General features: G+C 43.2%; 1 long non-coding RNA gene across 1 annotated transcript; it reads right to left on the reverse strand.

Moving 5' to 3' along the window:
* Positions 1-1265: 1265 nt before the first annotated feature.
* On the reverse strand, positions 1266-12282 carry LOC121041078 (uncharacterized). Its single transcript, XR_005795559.1, has 2 exons — positions 12219-12282; positions 1266-1534 (listed from the first exon to the last, which is right to left on the reverse strand). It is a non-coding gene; the product is annotated as an uncharacterized LOC121041078 (long non-coding RNA).
* Between the last annotated feature and the right edge of the window lie 4197 nt (positions 12283-16479).

A 16479-nucleotide genomic window follows, 5' to 3' on the forward strand; every position in this document is an offset into this window, starting at 1 on the left:
CCCCCGTCTCAACAAAGTCCTATCAATTTCTATCAGAAGTCTTTTTGTAACTAGCAAAAGAAAATCCAACACAAAGAGGCTTACACAAAAAGAACTTTCTGGCTCAAGTAAATTAAATGTCCAAAGTAAAACAACTTTAGGCAGAGTTTTATCCAGAGGCCAAAGTTATTTATTTTGAGATCATCTTGCCTCCGTATGGCTCCGCGTGCTGGTTTCGTTTTCAAGCTGGCTTCCTCCAGGATGGCAAAGCTGGCTGCAGCAGTTCGAGGCCCTGTACGGGGTTGAACGGCGTTTTCCCCAAATTCATGTACATCCACCCGGAACCTGTGAACGTGGCCTTATTTGGAAACGTGATTTTTGCAGATGTGATCAAGTTAAAATGAGGTCATACTGGGTTTAGAATGGGCCCTAATCCAATGACTGGTGTCTTTATAAGAAGAAAGAAATTATGGGGCGCCTGGGTGGCTCAGTCGGCTGAGCATCCTACTGTTGATTTTGGCTTAGGTCACGATCTCACGGTTCATGAGTTCGAGCCCCTCATGAGGCTCTCGCTGACGGTGCAGAGTCTGCTTGGGATTCTCTCTCTCTCTCTCCCTCTCTCTCTCTGCCCTTCTCTCTCTCTCTCTCTCAACGAATAAACTTAAAAAAAGGAAGAAGAAAGAAGTTTGGACACAGAGAGAAGCGGGAGAGGCTCTCTGTGAAGATGATGGCCGAGATTCGTGTGATGGGGCCACAAGCCAGGGAATGCCAGCGTCCACCACCAACCACTGGAAACTAGGAACATGCAAGGAAAGATGTTGTCCTAAAGACTTCAGAAGGAGCATTGCCTGTCAACACCCTGATTTTGGATTTCTAGCCTATAGAATTTTGAGAGAAGACATTTCTGTTGTTTTAAGGCACCCAGTTTGTACTCATTTATTATGGCAGCCCTGGGGAACTAACACAGGCCCCCTCTACCCACCCTGTCATGCAGGGGAGTAGACCAAGATATACCTGGTAGTTTCCATGGGAAAGAGAAGCTTCTTTTCAGAAGGCTCAGCATCTTTTCCTCGTATCTTCTGTGCCCATGTTCTGAATCAATCACTGCCTCCAGTCCTACCTGGAACTAAGAGATCATCACTCCCATTTAAACCACAAGGCAAATGGTGGATGAGAGATCCTGCCCCACCTCCCATTCCCCGCCCCCCCCCCAAAACTAGTACTTCCTTCCTTTGTTATGAAAAAAGGGAAATATATCCTAGGAAAGGAACCAAGTGGACAATTGGTAGCAGTTTAGACGATTTTTGGCTGGAAGCTACAGAAAACCTACCTCTAACTGGCTTAAACACTGAAGAAACGTATTCCGTCACATAATAAGAGATCTAGAGGCAGATCAGGCCGTGGGCATAGTACAAATGGGGCTCCCGCTCTGGATCTCCCTTATTCTCTCTCCAGCCTTAGCCGTCCTCCATGTGCCAGCTTTGGCTTCCTGCCAGGGTCTCTCACGATTTCAAAATGACTGCCAGAAGCAACTAGGGCAACCAACATCCTTTTCCTGGGCAGGGGAGAGAATAAAAATCTTATTCCCGATTATGAAATAAAAGCCTCTCCTTTTAGACGGATCGGACCCACTAAGCTCATGTGCCTACCCCTAGACCAATAGTAATTGCTACGGAAATGCCATCCATTATGAATGGCATGGGGGAGGGCAGGGGAGAGTGGGTGGGATTACCATAATGGTTTAGCATGGGACTAATCAAAATTCTCCCTTGGAGCTGAAGATGGAGTTTGTTTACCCTGATACATATGTCCTATGCGGGGGAGGGTTTCTGAAAAACATGAAAAGAAGGGTGAGTGGATGCCTGGTTAGGCAACCAGTGTTGCCCACCACAGCTTCCTTTCAAGCGCAAATTGATCTTACTTCCTCCATGAAGCCTCCCCCCCCCCCCTCCTTTCTTATAGGGAAAAGCAAACCCTCCCTCTCTAAATTCTTCAGCACCGGGGCACCTGGGTGGCACAGTTGGTTAAGCGTCCGACTTCAGCCAGGTCACGATCTCGCGGTCCGGGAGTTCGAGCCCCCGCGTCGGGCTCTGGGCTGATGGCTCGGAGCCTGGAGCCTGTTTCCGATTCTGTGTCTCCCTCTCTCTCTGCTCCTGCCCCGTTCATGCTCTGTCTCTCTCTGTCCCAAAAATAAATAAACGTTGAAAAAAAAAAGAAAATTGTTAAAAAAAATAAATTCTTCAGCACTGATTGTGCACAATGACATTTCACACTTACCATATCGTTTTAACAATATTTTAGATACATATTTCTAATCCCCTGAATTCTTAAAATTAAAGTATGTGTACATTACACTATGCCTCATATATCACCTTGCCCAGAATATTTTATGCTCACAAAAACCCGTCCCTTAATTGAGTGACTTCTAATATCAGCATGGAGAAGCAGGCGACCTTTAAACTTAGCAACAGACATACAGATCCAGCTCACTAATTCAATTTTTCCATCTTCCTAATGAAAATCTCCCCTTGCTCCTTATTGCCCAAGAGTCTTTTATGCAGACATATTGGCGACTCTCGGCCTTTGAAGCCATCTGTGCTTAATAAAATGGTTAGATTTTGAACCTCGTTAAATAGTGAGAAGCACTGGTAAGACATGATTTGGCTAATATTTTGAGTAAGAATCTGGACAAGGTACAAAAACTGAAGTGGTAATACAAGTTTCATTATGGAAGCTGAATAAGATGAAGGAAGATCTCTTCAATTGTGCAAAGATGTTTCAGTTACTTTTTCTGTTTTACTAATGTAAATCACAATGGTTTATCCATTCACACTATAAGTTTTTCAGCGCATTCACGGTCGAATCCAGTAATCATGCATGCAAGTTTTAAGAGTTCCACTGCTCAACGCTATGTCATTAAATCTCTATTATCTTTGAAAACAACTGTTCCACGTTCAGCAGCCAAATTTTTGTAGAATGATGGCTTATCTAAGCTCTCAATGATCCAGCACGGATTTTGCTTATTAATTTATTAAAAGGATTGTGATATCCTGAGTACTTTGAAGATATCCTGAGTACACCTGAAATTTTCTCTACGAATGAATTCTAGTATTTCTGATGGTTTATTATTGTTGCTTACCCTTAATGAATAATGTACCGTCCCGGTCCAGATACATAAACAATAGTAATAAAAGTGGTTAACATTGTATTTCAAAATGAATTCAAATTTCAAAGGATGAAAGCAAATAATTAAACCCTTCATTTAAAAATGGAAAGAGTTGAGAGGAGAATGTCTATGGACAAAACACCTGATTTCCCCTCCAAGGAGGAGATGGGAGCAAGAAAATGCCATACACACGCTCCCAACAACCTTCCTCTAGGTTAGTGGAGACATCAAAGCCTGACCTGAGTGCTGAAAATGCATTACCCCTAGTTTACCACCTTGAGTAAACTTTGGTCGCATTTTTAAAAGGAACTTGAACCACGGAGAAGGTGAGCACTAATAGTGATTCAAATCTCCGGGAATATTTAACGTCTGCTGGACATATTGACGTCACTAGACAGAGTAAGGAAGAACAGTGCCAGACAGTTCAACACCCACATGTTAGTTCTAAGCACTTCTAGGCCCATCCTTTCCCTCTTGCTTTCTAATTAGGTATGTATTTAACTCTTCTGTAGATTTTAAGAAATACGGTAGGCTGGAGTGGGGCGGGGCGGGGTGGCGGGAGGGAAGGCAAGTGGAAAGAGGGCATTTCAAAGATAATAGCATGAAAATGGTCTTGATGGGACTTAATGGAACGCGTTTCTAAAGCATGGACCTTTATTTTAAGTTGATTTATTTATTTTGATGGGGGCAACAGTTCGTGAACTCGGGAACCCGTAAGTAAGATCATGACCTGAGCCGAAATCAAGAGTCAGACGCTTAACAGACTGAGCCACCCGGGTGCCCCTAAAACCATAAAATTTTTTTTTTAATTCCCAATTTCCCAAGGAGAAAGTGGATTTGGGATTGAGGACAAGGGCATTGGCGGGTTGTTTCGCTCACACACACACTGGGAAACAAGCCAATGGTGAACTGAGGGGGCATCAGCCTCCCTCAGTCCAAACGCAGCTCCACTCCTTACTGTGTGACCTTGAGAAGTTACCTAACTTTTCCTAAGCTTCAATTTTCACATCTGTAAAATGACAGTGATAACAGTCCTTGCTTACCCTGCAGGGTGGTGGCGAAGATTAAACCATCCGATCTATGTGAAGCGGCTAGCAAAAGGTCTGGGACACATTAACCGTTCCATGAATGTGAGCTACTGCTCCCATTATCTGGGGGAAGCCCAGCCTGTTTGAGGGTCGCTCTCAATCCCCTGGCCCAGAGCTGTCAGCCCACCGTGCGACTGTCCACAGACAGAAGGGGCTGCCTCCCTCATTTCTTACCTTCTTATTTCCCTCATTTTGCCTCTAGAATCGTTTATGTCACCAGCGATGAAAATAATAATCTACTTACATCACATTAACCTCATTTTCTTTCTTCCCTTGGAAAAGCTCCAGTGTTATCAAATTAGTCCATTTCGAAGATGACATCCGCTAGGACCAACCAAACTGACCAATTTCCGTTCCTCGATATTGTCCTCGATTCTCATCCGTGAGGGCAACAGCTGCAGTACCTTGAAAGGAGGCTGGGAACACGCACGCCGCAGACAGACTTTTGGCACTTGGTGGCCGCAGTTGTAACCGTTTACCGAATGCGAAGATTCTGTGCGCGTGATGGGGTCTGGCGTTCCAATGCCGACACCCATTCACTGCAGAGAATCACAAGTCTGCAGGGAGGAGGGTCATTCCTGCTCAATCTCAGATCTAGTTCTCTCTTATCTCCGGTGTCTGCTGAGCTCCCTAACGCTAAATTCTGACCCGCCAAGTTTCTGAATACAGACAGGGAACGAGAGCCACTTAATAAATCTTAGCCCAAACTGGTACCTGACCATGGTATGTTAATCTAACAGTGGAGTGCCGTTTGAAGTTTGTCGCTATGTCTAAAATAGACATCTGGTGTGTCCCGTATGTCTAGATGTCCTTTGTGCTTGAGATGTTACTGATGTTGTGATTTCTCTTGCATACAAATGTCCCCTAGAAAGCAGGTGTAAAACCAAATGCCCTTGCCTCCTCCCCCTGCTCTCAAACCTGCATTTCAATAATTCTAACGATGTCTGCATGACAAATGAAAACTGCATTATTTACATACTTCTGGCAAATGATAGAAAACAGACATTTGGTATTATTTCAGACTAAAGCGTCAGATGTTTGGCCCAGATCACGACTTTAGATCTCGCTTTTCATCCATCTCGGTGGAATCTGTTCAGAGCATGTATTTATACATGCCGCTCAAATGGTAGGAAGCTGATTAAACACATGACCACCAAGTTGTGGGGCCCTTAAAATTTTGTTGTTTTATACTCTGTTGAGAAAAAATGGTAAGTTTTTAAAACCAGTTGCTGATGAGTGCTACTTACGGCCATCACTCTTTTGAAAAACACATTTCCCTGCTTTCTTTCTTGAGTGTGAATATGATATATGCCCATTATAAGAATTCAGACAGTGCAGAAATTTACAAATGTGATAGTAGAGATCACTTGAAACTCCATTCTCTGAAGATAGACACCATTTACATTTTGCTGAATATCCTTAGCGATATCCCTCTATGAATATGTACAGGAAGATGTAATTCTACATAATGTCCTAGAACCTGGCTTTTCCAGTCAGCAATATGTTTGGACATTTTCCCATGCCCGTAAAGATAGCTCTACATTTGTGATTCCCATTATGTCCTCCTTTCCATTCCGGATAAGAGTATGGTGCATAAGCGGGATGGTGTGGCAACAGGTAAAGGGTGGAGGGAGAGACATGAATCTCCATCATCATAGTTCATGATGACTTAGTAGCCACTTGTCCCTTGGCGATTGATGTTTATTCCCAACGTTGCACAATTATAAATTTACTGAACTCTTTCTCCCCCACAATTTCTTTATTTTTTTAAACCTATTTGTAAACCCTGCTTTATCTTAAGACGGACTCTTGTCTGAAATCTCTCGTAGTTGAGAAAGCAAATTATGACAGTGTTAGTTCTGTTCAATTCCGAATGCGTTGCTGGATGCCTGTGATTTATTTATTTTTTTTAAGTGAGTCTCCTATTTCTTGATAACAGGTAAAGTTACCTACATGAAATACAGAAGTGAGAAATTTTTCTCATTTCTGTATTCTTCGTATTTATTAGAATACGAAGAACTGTTTTTAACTGACTTTGCTACTTAGCAAACAGTTCAAAATTCACCTGCTAACAGAAAACTGCTGGTCTGGGTTTGTTTTGGCAGTTTTTGCTTTGGCAGTTCTGACAAATTATGCAAGAATATGCAGTTTCACCCCTGTAGAAAGTCTCTTTTTCACAAGTCAGTGGGTTCAAGTTGTGGAGTGCACCTGGTCATTCACCATTGTACTACAATCCTCAAAAGTAAACTCCTGGTGGGGCGCCTGAGTGGCTCAGTCGGTTAAGCGTCCAACTTCGGTTTGGCTCAGGTCATGATCTCATGGTTCATGGGTGTGAGGTTTGTAGTTCGAGCCCCACATCAGGCTCTCTGCTGTCAGCACAGAGCCCATTTCAGATCCCCTGTCTCCCTCTCTCTCTGCTCCTCTCCCACTTTCAAAAATAAATAAACATTAAAACAATACTTTAGCAGTTTACCAAAGTTATAGGACCAGGAAAAGGTTCAGCAGTTTACCTAAGTTATAGGACCAATCTGACTAGTTAGGTCAAAATTCATTTCCAGAAGGTAAGACAAAAAGCCCAATTCAAAATATAGTAAAACCTTGGTTTGCGAGCATAATTTGTTCTGGAAACATGCAGCACTTGTGCATATCAAAGCGAATTTCTTTTTTTTTTAATTTTTTTTTTAACGTTTATTCATTTTTGAGAGACAGAGAGAGACAGAACACGAGTGGGGAAGGGGCAGGGAGAGAGGGAGACACAGAATCCGAAGCAGGCTACAGGCTCTGAGCCATCAGCACAGAGCCTGATGCGGGGCTCGAACCCGTGAACTGCGAGATCATGACCTGAGCGGAAGTCGGGCACTCAGCCGACTGAGCCACCCAGGCGCCCCTCAAAGCGAATTTCAAGAACCATTGGCTCAGGTTGTGATCATGTGACATTCAACGTCACATACTACTCATATCGCAAGACATCACTCGTTTATCAAGGTAAAATTTATTAGAAACGTTTGCTCGTCTTGCAGAACACTCCTGGAACACGTTAGTCTCAATCCAAGGTTTTCCTTGTGTTAACATTTCAATTTCTTGTGTTTGGGAAGATTCATTGTTTTGGACAAGACTCTGCACGCACGATCACTCATTCGGTTATTCAACCGGTAAAGCTATGATGGTAATTATTCGGTAAAGCTATGATGCGCATCATTGCCCCACACAGGGCACACAGTGCCAATACACGTTGATGGCTCCAGGCTGGGCAAGTATGGCTCCAGACCTTTGCTGGTGTCTTGACCTACGGTTCAGCCAACTGTAATTCCCCTTTTACAGCCAAGCTCCTTCCGGATGAGCTCGGAAGCTGAGTAACAGCTCTGCACACACCTGGCTTGAAGTGAGGAGCCTGGAGCCTGACCCCTGTGTAAACTCGAGGCTCATGTACACCTCAGAGGGGCCACCTTCACGTTCGAAATGAGGGATCCTGGACCAATCTCACAGTTTTTGCAAATGCTAAGTCATGTGTGTGAAAGCCTCTGGCACACTGTGGGGCTTTACAAAGCATTATATGGAGGTATTGCTCCCCTTCCCAACTCAAACCAAAAGAAGAAGAACCAAAACCAGTACGTAAATCTATTCTAATCTGGGTAAGTCTCAACTATCGGAGAATTAACTGTTACTTTTTTAGTTAAAAGCCAGGATCTGCTTCCGATTCTGTGTCTCCCTCTCTCTCTGCCCCTTCCCTGCTCATGCTCTGTCTCTCTCTGTCTCAAAAATAAATAAAATCATTAAAAAAAAAAAAAAAGCCAGGCTCTTCTTTTCTTTTTCTCAACCTATTAAACATGCTGAAAAAAAAAAAATGTTGAAAAACAAAAGCCAGGCACCTTCCCTTAGATGCTTAACAGCAGTGGCTGGGGCTACCTTTTGGTTCCTGATTCTTAGGTCTACCTACCCTGGTTCTGAATCCTGTTTCAAACTCTAAGTATAGGAATTGCTGGTCCTTCATTCAAAAGGAGCGCCTTAAAATCAATGGAAGAGAAACTGTAATATGGGACTTGATTTCCCTTGTCCCCACCGGTAATCAGAAAATCGTTTCACCTACAGCTGAATTAACGTGACGCTCTCAGTCAGACACGTATGTTGAAGGTGCTGAGGACAGTCAGCTAATGGTTGTGTCAAAACGTCTCTCCTTCCACAGCCTCAGGGAGCGGAAAAAGCAACAACGGTTTATTTTGACCACAAGTCCTCTTAATGTCCACCCCCCGAAGATCTCTCCTTATGTCCCTCTTTCTCCAGCTATTTCTGTCTATTTAAAGTTTATTTATCTCTCCCCCATCTGTGGATGAGGTCCCTTCCCAATCTTGCCCCTCTCGTTCCAACAGAGCATGCTGTAGAGGTAAATGAGTCTCAGGTTGAGAACCATGCAGTCTTAAAGGAGGAAAAAATCTTTGTGATCTTTTCTTCCAACCCTCTTATTCCTCAGATGCGGAAAGAGTGTCAGAATAAAAACGAATCAGGTCCTCGAAGCTCAAGACCAACACGTTTCTGTTTTGCTGCAGCTATGAAGCAAATGTTTACATTATCCACGGTCAGTTTTTAAATTAGGTGGGCTCAGTGTTTTCCTTTTCTCCGGGGAAGAAAAGAGTGAAGATCTCTTCTATCTCCCCTGTGGTGTGGAACGCGTGGTCCGTGACAGTCCGTCCAGCATCGAGGAGTCATGCCCCTCCGGCAGCTGGACCCTTTTACTGATGGCTGTATTCACATCTGATTCAAAACTGGGGGAATTGAGGGGTGCCTGGGCTCAGGTGGTTAAGTGTCCGACTCTTGATTTCAGCTTAGGTCACGATCTCACAGTTTGTGAGATCGAGCCCCATGTCGGGTTCCAGCACTGAGCATGGAGCCTGCTTGGGATTCTCTCTCTCCCTGTCTCTCCCTCTGCCTCTCCCCCAAGCACCCTCTCTCTCTTTCAAATAAATATATATATATATATATATATATATATTTTTTTTTTTTTTTTAAGTGGGGGAATTCAACCAAGTGGCTGATTGTCCTGGGCATCCTTTTCTCTGTCTCAGCCAGCAAAGTCGAAAGCTACCAGCTTCACTTCCAAGGCAAGAAATGTCTGTGATTCTTGCCCTACATGACTTTTTTCTTTTTTTTTTTTTTTTGTTACATTTTCTTTAATGTTTATTCATTTTTGAGAAAGAGAGAGAATGAACAGGGGAGGAGTAGAGAGAGAGGGAGACAGAATCAGAAGCAGGCTCCAGGCTCTGAGCTGTCAGCACAGAGCCCAACGCGGGGCTCGAACCCACAAGCCGCGAGATCATGACCTGAGTTGAAGTTGGACGCTCAACCGACTGAGCCACCCAGGCGCCCCCCTACATGACTCTTAATGGGAGAGTATATGTGGCAATACAAGTCTCCATTGCGGTGTTTTGGCAACAAGCGTCTTTGTCCAATATATTCCCATCACCAGACATCAGAATTTATTTTATTTGAATTCTCATGACAATAGTGTTGCCTCTATTAGAGTATTGTATATTTAAGAAACCCATTATTTTGAAATTATGGTTTTCATTGAAAATTATCATTTGTCTTTTCCTGTATTTACTTTTGTTGCAGTAAATTGTGACATTTTGCTATTCCTATCAGAGCAAGACAAATTCACTTTGGGAAGATAAATGTCACATTTTAATGAAAACCAGCATACAGCAGTGGATGGGGCTAGCGAGCCTAAAAGGGGAACAAACAGGCATACACTTTGACGTTTCTCATTCTTCTTAGCCACAGCATAAGATTTAACTTTATTTTTTTTAATATTGGAGAAATTACCCTGTAAATCCCATCAGGAAGGTAAACTAGATAGCTTGGGAGTTCATCAACCGTCACACATCCAATCCAGAAAAAAAAAACTCCTGACACGAGACAAATCTGCAGTTAAATGAGAAGTGAAATAGAGCAAAGGAGAGTTGGACCGCCGAACGTTTTGTCCCCCAAGTAACAGAAGGGCCAAGGATCGTGGCAGGTAACCCAGGAGATCCCGCGGCTTCCATCCGAGGCTGGGGAGAGGAGCGGTGGGCCCAAGGCTATCCCACCTGGCTCCTGGGAATTTCAGCTCTGTGCCATGACTGGCGTAAAGCTGAAGTGCAGAACTAACTTTTTTGCACATAAACTCCTGTCGTTCACAGGGGATATTCATCTTTTCTTTTTTTTTTTTTCTTTTTTTTTTTTTTTTTTTTTCTTTTTGGCTGCCCAGCCTCTGAACCTCTTCACTAAGTTTGGGGAATATTTTGCTGTGAGTCATGGCGGGAAGTAGGGCCTGCCTTCCGCTGCAGAAGCAGAAAAAGCAGATAGCGACTTTTCTCCCTCCAAGAAAGAGAGCGCAGATGTGTCCTACCCAGGCTTGGCCCACCGCGGGCTCCCACTCAGGTCTTGGAGACTGAAGCAATTTCTGCAACTAGGAATTCATTCCAGCTGCAGGGACTACAACAGCCAGTGTCCAGCAGCAACCGAAGGAGCTAGGGGCACGCGGCTGTTAGCGCTGGTGGCCGCGATGCTCCGGGAGACCCGCCCGCTGGCTGGGCGCGACCAGCAGCCTCCGCAGGCTCACCCATCAGGGGGGTTGGGCTGGGAGTCAGTCTCCAGGCCTCACATCTCTCCGTCTCTGCCTAATTTCCCAGGCTGATTTTCTAGAAGCCCTTGCTGCTCAAAGCGTAGTCTAAAAACGTGCTAGGAATCCAGAGTCTGAGCCTCTCCCTGCCAGACCTACTGAACTTGGGTCTTGGTCTCCCCCCCCCCCCCCGCCCCCGAGACCAAGTATTAGCACAGGGTAGTATATATAGTGCCTTGAACAGAGTAGGACCTTAATGAGTATTTCTTCAAAGTATGGACATCAAAATGTGTTGAAATTTGATTTTGCTGAAGCTACCTGAATAAATTTCTTCAAAACGTATGTATGTGACTAGCCCTTAATCCAGTGCTTATCCTATTGAAAAAAACATTAAGTATGATATGTAATGGATTGCACTTCAAATGCGTTTTATTGCTTATTGAAGGGACTTTTATAGTGAATCCCTCTGTAAATTCATGACGCCTTTTCAAGTGTTGAAAAGGTGTTAAAAGTCAAGTGACGCCTTTTATCTGTGTTGTTAATTTGCCTTCTTTAAAAAGCAGGGCCTACCCAAGGTAGGGATTACAGCAATCAAATGATTTGTCACTGAGATGACCGCTGAAATTCTCTCCATGGCCCTCCTTATTCTGATCCTTGTCTGTCTCTCTACTCCTTCCCTAAAATGCCAGCTCCGCATGATCTTGGTGCCTATCGGCGCATAGCCAAGCAGCCACAATGGAGGCGTAAAACAGTTCTCTTTACAAAGTCAGCCAAATGCTACAATTCCGTAGCGCCTAGTTGTATTTGGCTACCTGCAATGACTGAATGTTAAGGGCAACTTGCTGTCTCAAATGGCATCATGCCAGCCTAGAGAGCCTTCAACAGCTGGAGTAGAGACAGTCATAGTAAGAATTTGAGGAGGAGGAGGAGGAAATGTTACACGTTTGCTATCAATCAGTCACTGAATTATTTGCTGTGCTCTCTAGAAAGTTTCTTAACCCTCTGATATATTTATTGCTCCAGAAATACTGGCTCTCATGATTGTTATATTTCTACTACAAGATGCCAGCTCATCAGCAATTTATGAAATGATCTGAAACTAGTCACGGCGACACATAGTTCATAGATAACAGAAGGATTTTTCAGTGGCATTGACTTTGATTCCCCACCCTCCTACCCCAAACACCACGACTTTTAAAAACTGTGGTCACCCTAGATTGTAAGAGATGCTGTGGTGCAGACAAAGCACAGGTTTTGGCATCACATCTCCCAGGGGACGAACTGCAAAATCATAGACGTTATTCCCCTTTCCCTTTCCTAAGGATACGCAGACTTTTATGTAGGTATTAGCCCCTCCTCCCCATAACCCATAGGTGGAGGGGAAGCTCACCTTGACAGTGGACTTAATGGGCCTTTGGGAAATCCCATCGCCGTGGTCGGAGTGATTGGTTCATGAATTTCAGGCCCTCAGCCAATCAGGGCATTTAATCCCGTCACAAAGACTGATTTAATAATTGACCAACACGACGTGAGGAGAGATGTAGTGGCCGTGAGAATGCATCTCACACACCTCCCATCACAGGTTCGTCACTGACCGGGGGCCCCCGGTGCTGCACTTTGAACTTCATCCCCAAGTTTTCAGATCCTAAGGGCACTAAGACTGGTTTCTGGGAGACTCTGAACTCTTTTGTCAGCTGATTTCAGCGAAAGGATTCTTCTAAGCTTCTGCTTAGACTGCACAGCAGGAAAAAACACATTCTCCCTCTTTCTTTCACTCCACATGAGACTTCCATCAGGGGCTCACTGCTCTCTCCACCTGCCCAGCTCCCTATTTCCTTTCACAGTGCATTTTCCCTTAAGAAAGCCCGACACATACCGGGGCGCCTGGGTGGTTCAGCTTTCTAAGCATTAGACTTAGGCTCAGGTCACAATCTTGTGGTTCGCATTGGGCTCTGAGCTGACAGCATGAAGCCTGCTTGGGATTCTCAGATCTCCTCTCTCTCTGCCCTTCCCCCACTCACACTTTCTCTCAAAATACATACACTTAAAAAAACAAAAAGCTCAACACATATGATACTACCTTGATATCAGCTCTTGGAGAACCCTGGTTTACACAGGGGGTGGGGGTTGCTGGAGGTTCCCAGGAACTAAATCTCTTTGCTCTTCTTAACGCATTGGAGATAATGCTCTTTCTTCCTCTAGATCTCATGAATGTCATGGAAAGCTTAGAACCGCCCCAGTCATGTTCCAACCAGAGTTCTCTTCTCCAGGTTAAATATCCCTAGATTTTTCAACATTGCTCTATAGTAGATGGTTTCCAGATCCTGTAACTATCCTCAGTGTATCTAGAAGTGAAAAAAACTACATAGCAAAAACAGAAAATACAGCAAGAATATATGCTCCCTTGTTTCTCATATTGCAGCATTATATGGCTTCAGCTTTTGGAGGAACTGTATACATATATTTTAGGAATTTGGTAGCCACCTCTACCTAGTGAAGGGCTGACACATAGAATGCAACCATCAAATGTTTACCCATTCATGCTGCAGTAAATGGCAGCAGAGAACCCAAAATCCAGAGCCAGACTAAGTTCCAGTCCCAGCTTAAGCTCTTGGGAAGCTATGTGTCCTTGGAAAACTGAATTAACCTTCCTGTGCCTCAGTGTCCTCCACTGTAAAGATAATTACAGCGCCTACCCTATAGTGTTCTATGAATTACTTGTAAAGTATTGAGAATAATGCTGTCACATAGAAAGTGCTAAGTAATTGTTGAATAATTGAGTATTTCAAAGCACCTATTACATGCCAACCCCTGGCTATGCTCAGAGAGTAAAGCTAGGAAAAATTAATGACCACGAGAATTGCCTTTTAAGTAACTATTCCTAAGAATGGAATAGCTGACTGTTGACTTTGGCGAGGGATGTGTCAGAGTTGTTGACAAGAGGCTTTCTGATACCCTTTCAACTCTTGAATTCTATGATTCTACTTCCGAATTCCAAAACTAAGTGTCACATTATGCTAAATCTGAACTCAGCCAACTTTCTCTGTCAAGGGCCAGATACTAAATATTTTAGGCTTTGCAGGCCACACAGGTTGTGGTGCAACTTTTAACTCCACCATTATAGTGTGAAAACAGCCATAGACAACACGTAAATAAACAAATATGGCTGCATTCAAATAAAACTTTATTCATAGACACCAACATGTAAGTTTCATATACTTTTCTTGTCATAAAATGTTATCCTTTTTTAAATTTTTTGAACCATTTACAAACATAAAAAACATTCTTAGCCCCTGAACTAAAATTGGGCCTATGAACCACAGCTTGCCAACCCCTATGCTAGATGAAGCAACGTATAAGATAGAGTCCTAATCAAGGATGAGATGTCAAATGTGGCTGAGAGTTCCAATGACAAGTAAATATCTCAAAAGAAGAACTAAGACAGAACCAGGCCTACTGAAACACCATACTATCGTGAGCACAAAAGAAGTTCTAGGCACAAGAAGCTGCAAAATAATTGCAATGAACTGTGGTTTCGCCATAATTGCAAAAATTGCGGTTGAGTTTATCTAAATAAGTTCGGTACCCTTCCCATCTTCCCTCTTTTTAAATTTTGGATAATAATTGTTTAATTCTCACAAAAGAATCTTGAACTCTCCGCATGTGTTTGCTGACACCATTTGAGGAGCTACCATTTGGAACAGTGGTTAATTCTCAGTTCACTTCTCTTCTCGGAAATAACCGTCCCGAAGAGCGTAACCTATTCTAGTTTTTACCCATCTCTTCCTAATTAGTCTTAACACACACATATTTAAAGAGTTGCTGACATGCCACTCTTCGTTATAAATTCTTAACATTTACCAGGAGTAGTCTGGTCCCAAGGAAAACTTGTGAGTGACTCCAAGCTACCCACTAGCATGGATCAGGAGAGTCTCCTAGAATCTCAAGAATGGGCCTACAACAAAACTTTACTCTCTCATGTGCCTATCAGGTGTCAGTCTCTTGGGATTGTCACTGATGTATTCAAAACTGGCAAAAACAAACAACTGAATCTCACCTTTTACCTACCTTTTACCTTTAGCCGCAAGTTACAGAAAACTCAAGGTGGCGGTGGCTTAAATGAGATAGAAATGTATTTCTCTCTCACCTAAATGAAATTAGGAGGTATAAGAGGTATAGGGCTGTAATAGTAGGCTCACAAAGTCCTCAAGACTTCAAATTCCTCTAGTCTTCCTCTTGGACATCACTACTAGAGTGGGGGTCATCCACGAGGTTTACCTTCCAGTCCCAAATAGAAGAAGGGACAAAAGAGTAATTACAAAAGTGTAATGAACTCGAGGGTGCACAGTAGTTATCTTTCCGGAAAGGTACTCAGAAGCTTACAACCTTTTTGCTGACATCTCTCTTGTTAGAATTTAGTCACAAGATTATACCTAGCCACAGGTAGGGGAGAGTCTTCTGGGGGATGATAACACATATCTGCCATACTTGGAATGCAAGAGTTCCATCAGGCTGGGCTTCCCGCTCTGGGAGCTGCTCCAACTTCTTGTCTTCAGGGAAGTACTTCAGTCAGACCAGAGAGAAGCCTGTGTACCCCCAGGACTGTGGCGATCAGACACAATCAAATTATAAGGAGAGGCGGCCATTGCCATCAGAACTAGAATTTATAAAGGTCAACGCCCTATGGAACTCTCATCTGATTTGACTGTCTTAACACCTTCTTCTTCATGAGTGCCAGGAAGAGTCTCACCCTGTGTGACTTTCTACCTTCCCAAACTCACATTTATAACTCGTGATGGAATGTATTGGGCACATGTTCTTGTTTTGAGAAGAATTATTTGAAATTTCTTGTAGGTAAGCTGCATAAGTCCTACGAATAAATAAACATTCTTCTTTCTACTTCCTCAACTTCCAAAATGTTTCTAAAATTGTCCTAGGATCGCATGTTTAATCTAAATGTAACATACATTCATTTTCTTGCTATATATTTTGGAAGTGTTTTTGCATTTATGGGATGCTCAACTTTGGGTTTAAGAAATAAAAAAGAACTGGGGCACCTGGGTGGTAGTTCAGTCGCTTCAGCGTCTGACTCTTGATTTCGGCTCAGGTCATGATCTCATGGTCACGAGATGGAAACCTTATCGGGCTCTGTGCACTGGGTATGAAGCCTGCTTGGGATTCTCTCTCTTCCTCTCCCTTTCCCCTCCCCCATTTGTTTTCTCTCTCTCTCCCCCACCCTCAAAAAAGAAAGAAAGAAAGAAAAAGAAAGAAAGAAAGAAAGAAAGAAAGAAAGAAAGAAAGAAAGAAAGAAAGAAGAGAAGAAAGAAAGAGAAAGAAAGAAAAGGAAAAAGAAAGAAAGAAAAAAAGAACTGTCAGGCCTTATCTTTGCTCTGAGTGTAAGGCAGAACGAAGCAAGCAAATGCATCCGAGACATTTGGATGTAATTAAATTCTTATTGCTCTGGCAAGGTAAGGTGAAGAGGTGACAGGATGATTTACACACTCGGATAAATGGAGCTGCCAGTGGGACAAAGATTGTTGTGATTTTAATTATCTGATGGCTTGTTACAGGGAGTAAACAAAGGGGGTTAATTCTCCATCTTTCATTCCTACTTTTTTGTTTAAGTAATTTATAGTCCCAGAGGGTGTAAC

Source organism: Herpailurus yagouaroundi, unplaced genomic scaffold, assembly GCF_014898765.1.
Source record: "Herpailurus yagouaroundi ecotype Mexico unplaced genomic scaffold, PumYag 182, whole genome shotgun sequence".
NCBI classification, from domain to species: Eukaryota; Metazoa; Chordata; class Mammalia; order Carnivora; family Felidae; genus Herpailurus; species Herpailurus yagouaroundi.